Source organism: Daktulosphaira vitifoliae, unplaced genomic scaffold, assembly GCF_025091365.1.
Source record: "Daktulosphaira vitifoliae isolate Bord-2020 unplaced genomic scaffold, ASM2509136v1 Scaffold_5, whole genome shotgun sequence".
Taxonomy (NCBI): domain Eukaryota; kingdom Metazoa; phylum Arthropoda; class Insecta; order Hemiptera; family Phylloxeridae; genus Daktulosphaira; species Daktulosphaira vitifoliae.
The window spans coordinates 15,516,182-15,525,246 of record NW_026099576.1 but is presented as its reverse complement, the minus strand read 5'-3'; positions in this window follow the sequence as shown (position 1 = coordinate 15,525,246).

Sequence of the window (9,065 nt, the reverse complement as noted above, 5' to 3'; positions counted from 1 at the left end):
AACAGTTGATTCGAATTACTTATTACAACTTTGAATATCATCAACATCATCGTAAATATTTTCGTAGTGATTCTCCAAGAGATCTGGTTCGTTATCGTTATTTCTAAAAAATGTTTAATTTATTTTAGTTTTATACGATAAACAAAACAAGTAAAGTATTTACTTAATATTTTCATTTGTCTTTTGCATAATATCCTGATTGGTTTTATGTTTGAAATCCACTATGAATTTATCCCATATACGTTTAATAATACATTTATAATTGAAAGTAACGATTTCTTTGTACAGTGCTGTCGATGTTTTTTACATTTTGATATATTCATGTTTTTTACGATCGAGTACATCAAATTTTCTTTAATATTACAAAAAGTTCCCTCGTTCCCCGTAAATGGGGGAAACCTCCAAAAAAATTACAAATTTAAAAATTGCTAATTTTCGAAATTTTTTCAATTTTTTAAAATTAAAACTGCCATAACTTTTTCAAAATTGAATAAATCAATATAATTTTTTTTTAATAGATGCATAATGTTCTAACCTATCATTTGGTGTATATTTTTTATAAATTTGACCCTAAACCTGCCCACAGGGGAGGATTTAAAATAACAACTTTTTCACAAAAAATTTACTTTTTCAACTTAACTTTTGAAAGTGTTCCGGAAAGTCTGACACTTTTATATATATCTTAAATTAAAAATAATGTAATTTACTTTATTACGAAAAAAAAAATGGCTACCGAATGCTATTTTTGTGTGAAAATTCTCGATTTTATTTTTTACATTTTTAACTTTATAATGCTATAAATCTTTGAAAAATGTATGGATAAATACAATTTTTTTATGAGAAATAATATTTTTTAATAATCCCTATTACATTCGATATACTTTATCTTAATCAGGATATTAATAAGGAACTAGCAGATCATGTAGCTTTAGGAATAATCCACAATTTTTTTAAAATTAAACACTATCTAAAGATTTGCATTGAAGCGTTTTTTTTTTTTTATAGTGATTTTAATCACTGCCAGATATCATTATACTTGATCCAACTATGCCACGTCACCACTGTGCCGCCACCCCACTGTGCTGGGTTTTTTTATATACTTAATATACAAATAATTATAATTTACCCAAATTATCAACACTTATGATATTGTATTCACCCACCATCAGTATTTTTTTATATACTTACGTGTAAACAATTATCACAGAAAATAATTAGACAAAATCACTTTTTTTTTGTTAAAATTAAATAAATTAAAAATGTATTTTGCAATACGACAATGAGTTGTTTATATGTAGGGTAACACGTGGTAAGATGGCGAATGGGGAAAGATGACGAATTCAGAGTTTCACAAAAACTATTACAGATAGCAGCATATCATATCTAACATAAAAACGTCATATGGTTCACATAATTACTCGCTAGTATAAACACACGTGCACGAACGTTAGTTTGAGTTATTATAGGAATTACGAATTTAACTTATGTTACTATAACTTTAGAGCTTTAAAACGCAAGGTATAATTATTCTAAGGTAAGTTTTTCAACTTTTTCCCTGGAATATTCAGTATGTAATATTTATTACCTATAAACTCTTAAAAAAACAATTTCTATTATAATACTTTTTGTTATTTGTAGAATAAATAATTTAGGGAGACTAGGCATTAATATATTTAATTACCAAACTTACATATAATCATATATTATTATTACAATCCTATATATATATATATATATATATAATTACATAGGGACATACACTTTTGCACTGTAATTACCATTTTATCTCTAGTTCTTTATAAATACTACATGATTATTTTTTAATTAAAATTAATAACACACTATTTATATCGTTATACGAATAAAAATTCTAATGCATCAATATGATATTTTGAATACATTTGTTAATTTTACTTTCAATTAGTGTAATTTTTACCTAAAGCATATAAAATTTGTCCTTAAATATGTTATTTTTATCACTATTTAACAGTATTTTCCTTTACATTGTATGCGTTCAATATATCCAATACATGTATGTGAAAATATAGAAGTTATTTAAGAGTGTAGCCTTACAAAATGATATAGCCTAAAACAGGATGGTAAAACTTGAACAGTATAATCATCGTCATGTATTGACTCTATACTGAAATAAGGGGCCTTATAGAGTCTTTGAGCTAGTATCACAAAAAAAACGGTAGCACATTGTGGACATGACATAGATGGGACAAGTATAAATGATATCTGACAGAGATTGAAATCACTATCACAAGAAATGCTTCGATGCTAATTTGTAGATAGTGTTTAATTCTAAGAAATTGATGGATAATTACAAAAGCAAAATCAACTCCTATTTTCTTAATTATATCCTGAATAATAATTCTTTAAACAAAATAAAATATATGAATAAATACTCTACTCAAAATTGCAAAAAAATTCTAATTTATCAATTAAACAGTTACTTATCCCATGTTCTCCATACACACAATTAATATCATTCATTTATAATGTTTTCAATTACAAAATTAAATCACTTTAATTTGTAATTTAATAATTTTTTTACTCTATTTATGTGTGCTGCTACTAGACTNATTTTTTTACTCTATTTGTGTGTGCTGCTACTAGACCATAATATTCCAAATTTTTTTATGACATGTTGCTATGTAAATCATTTCTAAAAATAATGATTGTTGGTTTCTCCTGAATTAACAATGGATTTGTAGATCTATTTAACAACTTTTTTTTTATTAGTTATTTTAGTTAAAGTCTTCTTCTTCTTTTCTAAAGGCTAAGCCTTGTCATAGATTTTTATAGCTTATATCCTGGGAAATTAAGTGCAGTGGTTTCCCGTTTTGTCCTCCGTTTTTTTGTTAAAATAAACGTCGAGATGTCGATGATGACGTGAGGCTCGAACTATGGCCGGTGGTGGGCCGGCACTCCTCAAGAAATCAAGTACAACATGAAACCCCCCTTTTCTACCCCCTTAATAATTTTGTGTATTTAGCCACTCCTTTTTTTTTCTTCTCCCTTTATAATCTTTTCTCATGAATATTTATATATCTTTGAGTATTGCATATAAATTTTAAATAATTAATTTAAAATATTATATTATACATGGCCTATGTTTTTTCTCTCTCTATACCCTTTCTCTTTTTATTAATATTTGTTTTTTTTTTTAAGACAAAACCTAGTAGCTCCGTCAACAAGTACTATCTTGCTTGGCGCGGCTACTAGGTCACTGTCCAGTGTTCCCCCTGGGCAGTGGGTAATTAGTAGGCCCTCTGTTTTGGCTGAAACCTTACAATCTCTTTTTAGTTAATTTATTTTACAAAGTGTATAATTATATGAAACTGAAAGGAATCAGTGAGAATCACATTAACTGAACTATTCTTGTTTTTCTTTTTTATCACGATATTCTGTTTTTGTTAAAACAAACTAACAAGTTAAGTATCATTAGACAATGTACATAATAGTTACATATCCAATCAGTAGCTTATTTGAAGTGTAGGTACAGTTTTGCCCAATGTTCTACCGTTTTTTTTTAATTTATTCAATCATAATTAGCTAAAATATTACTTAACTAACTTTTTATTACTTTGAATTATTTTAATAAATTTGTTTTTAAATTTATATTCTAATTAAAACATTATTCTTATATATTTTTTTTTTCTTCGATTTGAATAGATATAAATTTAATGAGATTGATCTACTAGCTTCTTTTTTGTCAACAGCGAAAAGATTGAATATATTACATTCATTACCTAAAATTTATATTTTGTTTAAATTTGTTTGAAAAGTGTATTTATGAGTAAAATTTGAAAAGTTTATGTACTTTGGCAAACATTTCTATGTTGACAAACTTTGTTGGCGTCAATCGCATGACTATATTACAACTATTATTCATACTAAAAGCCATAAGCAACATTTTTTTTAATGCCATGCTCTGATTTGTCCAATTACAACAATAAATCGCGTAAATCATAGAACTCCTCTAAAAATTCATAATATAATTGAATTAAAATTTAAAAAACTCACGATAAGCTTTGAATAAAATATTCACTATATACTGAATAATTAAATTTTTATTAAAAGAAGTAAAAGGGCATCAAAATAAAAAATACTCGAATTTTAAATATTATAATTTTAGAAAAAGTTAAAATGTCATATAATTGGATATGATTCTCTCGTTAAAAATATGATGACCACCTCGCTACGCTCTTGATTAAGAATTAAAACCTTAACATAAAGACGATGTTGCAGCTGAAATTTGCTAATAAAATGTCAGTTTGATGAAAACACTTATTGAAAAAGTTAAAATAAATAAATATTTAAGTAAAATTTTCTTTTTATAATCACAAAAAAAATTGATTATCTTAAGCTTATGACATTTAAGAAATTTCACACATTTTAAAATTTATTTTTAAACGATAAATATTTAATAGTAGAAATATATTGAAAAAATGAATAGACAGATTTTAAAAGAAATTATGTAGAAAGCTATATTTATTTTAATTTTTTTTACAATTTCTGATATTTTTGGGGGTCTAATTTATTTTTTATAGATTAGACCTCCCAAAATCCCTTTAATTCAGTTAATAAAAACTTAATCAATTAAAAATTGGTTTTGCTTATATTTTATATATATTTTAATTAAATGTGTATACCTCATTTTCTAAATAATCGAAAAAATATCCTGAGATGTATAAATGTATCATTATTACTAATGAACTACATACGAACTTTAAAAAAATCAGTGACAACAACATTCCACTTTTGAAATAAAACTGTGGAAAATTTTAATATTAACATTTAAGAAAATTGATAAAGTTTAGTTAATTTAATTTATTTTTTCTATATTGCATAAGTCAATAAGATATTTATTATCATAAATAAATCATACAAAAGAATAAAAAAATTTTTAATTGTTTTGATTTACTTTTATTTGCTATAAAAACATTATAAAGGATCCACATAAAATTACCATTGGTGGAAATTATACACATAAATTTATGATTTAATTATTCTATAGTTTGTTAGTCAGACAAAAGCTATTTTTTTGTTGAAAACTGGAGTTTTTGTTTCCGCGATGTGTTGAAAAATTATAATGTTCACGAATTCATACTACTGTACTGATGTTTAGTTGTCATAAAATACTATAATAACCAAAGACATCTTTACAGTAATAAAAGAAAAAAAGAATTTTAAAAATTAAATGTATGGTATGAACTTAAAATAATTTGATGTTATTACAAATATTCTATAAAATTAATTTAACAATTTATCAAGTAATCAAGATGATAAGTATTAACAATTGACCTGAATTTTCTTTAACTCTCTTGTCTATACATAGATCCATCATAGGTTGTATGATGAAATGGATCCAATATATGATTTATTTAGTTATATTTTATTTAAATTTTGTGATACGATAAAAATAAATATATATGAGTCTCACCAAAACACTTAAAAAAGTTAATCCAATATAAACATTAGACATTATTCCCATTTGAACTATTATAATAGGTTTGAATAATTCATAATAATTTTTAATTTTCCTACAACAATATTATATAAAAATTAGTTAAAACAAAATGATCGATAACCTTTCTCCTGAATAATAANATTATAATAGGTTTGAATAATTCATAATAATTTTTAATTTTCCTACAACAATATTATATAAAAATTAGTTAAAACAAAATGATTGATATCCTTTCTCCTGAATAATAATACAGTAGAACTCCAATTATCCGAATTAATGGGGACCGGGACCCATTCACTGACTAATCAAAATAAACAATGACAGGTGACTGCAATGCGCCGGAACTGGAGTGGGAACTCTTACCACGTGTTGTGCCTACACTGACGCCGCGGACTTTGGACAAATTTTTTTCTGATTTTTTCTGAAAGTGATTCGGATAATCGGCGATTCGGATGATCGGAGTTCGGATAATTGGAGTTCTACTGTAAAATAAAAATATATTAGGGTGGGATCACCTCTTGTAATACAGTTAATCCAGTCTATGGAAAACTTTTTGTTTCTTATATCAGAATTATTTTATCATTCAATGAACCACTTAAAATAATATAATATAAAAACGTGTAGATATGAATAAAATTAATAAAAGAATTGGAAAACCACAAAACAGCGAACTTGCAAAGAACAGTTTACCTAAACAGGTATTCTAAAGACAACCTTTTGGCACAATCACGTGAATTGATGGCTTTTTGCAGAATAATCGTTGAAATTAAATATTTTGATATGCACAATGCAACTTTTAGTGAATTGTCTACTAGCAAAGAGGCGATGTTAGCAGATGTACACCGGAAGTTACAAGACTAACTGAGAGCAGTTGCTGAAAGGATCAAAGCTCTTAAATTTAAGCCTATGAAACTTAGTGGTGGTCTATATGAGAATATTATACAATTCAAGCAGATAAATTTGCATCTCAGTAAAGATACCAGCAGTGTATGCTAAGGACCCTAATAAATAGCACTTATTCGGGAACCATGGTTACATGATAATAAGATTAACTTAAGAGGCTTTGAACTGTTTTACATATAGTCAGACAAACCAAGGTCTTGTATTTTGGTTAATGATAAAATAAAAGCCAGCTTGTTATTTAATTTGTAAAGCGCAAATCTAACAATTATTATGGTAACACTAAGTGATAGTTAAAATATTATACGAGACAAACCTTTCACATAACCTGGTTAACCTATAGCTTATATTACGGCCGAAACAAAGCACTAAATGGGCTGTAACTGACTTTCATAATTGCATCATTTCGGTATAAAAGAAAAACTGTCTTTTGATAGAAAAGAAAGTTATAGGACAGGGCTAGGCGAAATGCTTATCTGTCAAAATTAAGATAGAGTTCTCGTAAATTCTTAAACAAACTATTGAAATCGGGTTTGGAACAATATTAGGAGTCATATAGGGAATCTCAAAGTCAATNGTCATATAGAGAATCTCAAAGTCAATACTAATCTAACCAATAAAGTCAAAAAAAGAGAGATGGAAAAAATTTCTATAGGAAATCACAAAAACTACGTACAGCTATTAAACATTATGTGTCACTAAGAAATGGATGGAATAAAACCATCGGAGCAACATTATTATTAAACGATACGTTCATTAACATTAATAATAAGACATTGGCTCTGAAATTATCGAGGAAAGTCAAAACCCCAAGTGACATAATATGAGCAATTAGTTTTAGAGTTGCTAAATTTTATGCAATAGGCATATTCCTGGACATTAAATATACTATTGATAACACACTCTATGATGCTATAAGTTACTCTGCACAACATTATGGAATATAACCACTTATTATTAAGTGGATAGAAACCATACTTAAAGAACGCTCAAATTTTAGAATAGCTTAATGTAATAAAGTAATATGAGAATTAAACAAGGAGGGATTGTGTTTTCCTTACTATGGTATCTAGTTTTAGGCTAGTTTATTAAAGAGTTAAAAAATTATTGTTATACATAAGCCGATGCGGATGCTTTAACTATTGATTGGTACCTTAATCTGTTGGATCGGAACAATACTTATTACAGCCAGGAGAGAACTTAAACGAATTCTTAGAATAATTGCTAAGTTATGAATAGAGTGATAAGAACCATACCAACGATGGCAATGGAGGACTAATTGGACTATAATATTAACACCTAAAGCTCATTACAAAGCTACATATTACTACTTCGCAACTTAGATATGTGGGTTATGGATACTGACACGGTAGAACAAGGTAAAATATTAAAAAAGATATTTTATTTTGTTTCCCTGCATTTGAGGACCAGCTTTGAATTTACCTGATCATTACAGAGTGCTTTCAAAGCCATTTGACTATCACTAAAGATAATTATCTTCCTATTTTTGTATACCAGCAGGTTCTGAGCCCATACCAATAACGCCATTACGCCATCAAAACAGAGGGTGTGTGCCCAATGATATACTGATATTTATTCGTGGCTTTAGACCCCAAATACCAGCACCTACCTTTCCTGATTTTATGTATCCATCTGTATATATTACAAACCCTCCTTTTTCAGTCAGATGGTTAATATTCCATATTCTACGTGTAGTGATTTCCACTTTGTAGGAAATGTTACAAAATGGAAACACGGTAACTCCATATTTTCCTTGTTGTTCTCTACGCTTTAGGTTTTTTGCTCAGGTTTTAAGTAGTACTCTTAAGGATTTCCCTGTAAGTCATACCACCGGTTTTGGACAAAGATAGGTGTTTTCTGCACCTTTCTCCACTAGAAAGGTGTCCTGGTACCTATGCTAGTGTAACTTTATTGAACATTAATAGTGATTCTGAAATTTCTTTATATTCAAAAACTAACCTTAAAGTCACCTGGTTATTACTAAGTGCCTTCAGAGCAGCTTCATTATGACTTAGGAAATTTACGTTCCTTTTCATAAATACTAGCAAGTTCTGGTAGTAAACTAGTATTGATATTACTTTTGCTTGAAACACAGAGAGTGTTGAGCCCATTAACATGCTGATATTTATACAAGGTTAACATCGTAAATCCCAGCACCTACCTATCCTGATTTCTTGCAGCCGTGTGTATAAATTACAAATCCTCCTTTCCTAGTCAATTGGTAATAGTTCCATAGTATTTTCATCATACAACTAAATCATTGCATTAGTTATAGACCTCATTATTCATATTAGATAATTATTGTTTAAAATCTTGAACTTTCTATAAATAATATCGAATGAATTCCCCTCTGTTTAAAAACACAACATTATCAAAGTACTAAAAAACTTTAACATCGTAAATTAACTACTATATCACAGCTGGGATATACATAGAAACAAACATATACTCAGCGTTAGGCGACAAATTTTTATAAAGCAAAAAATGTCAAAGAGCTCATTCTTCAGAAGTAATAGATTTTAATCAAGCAAGTTTACACGGACGAGTCAATCACTTGTGACATACATCGATTCCATTTAAATAAGTTCAACTTTAAAAAATACAACCCCCTATTCAAAACTTTGAATCATAATAATAATATGTAATACAGTTTGTTAGAATACAT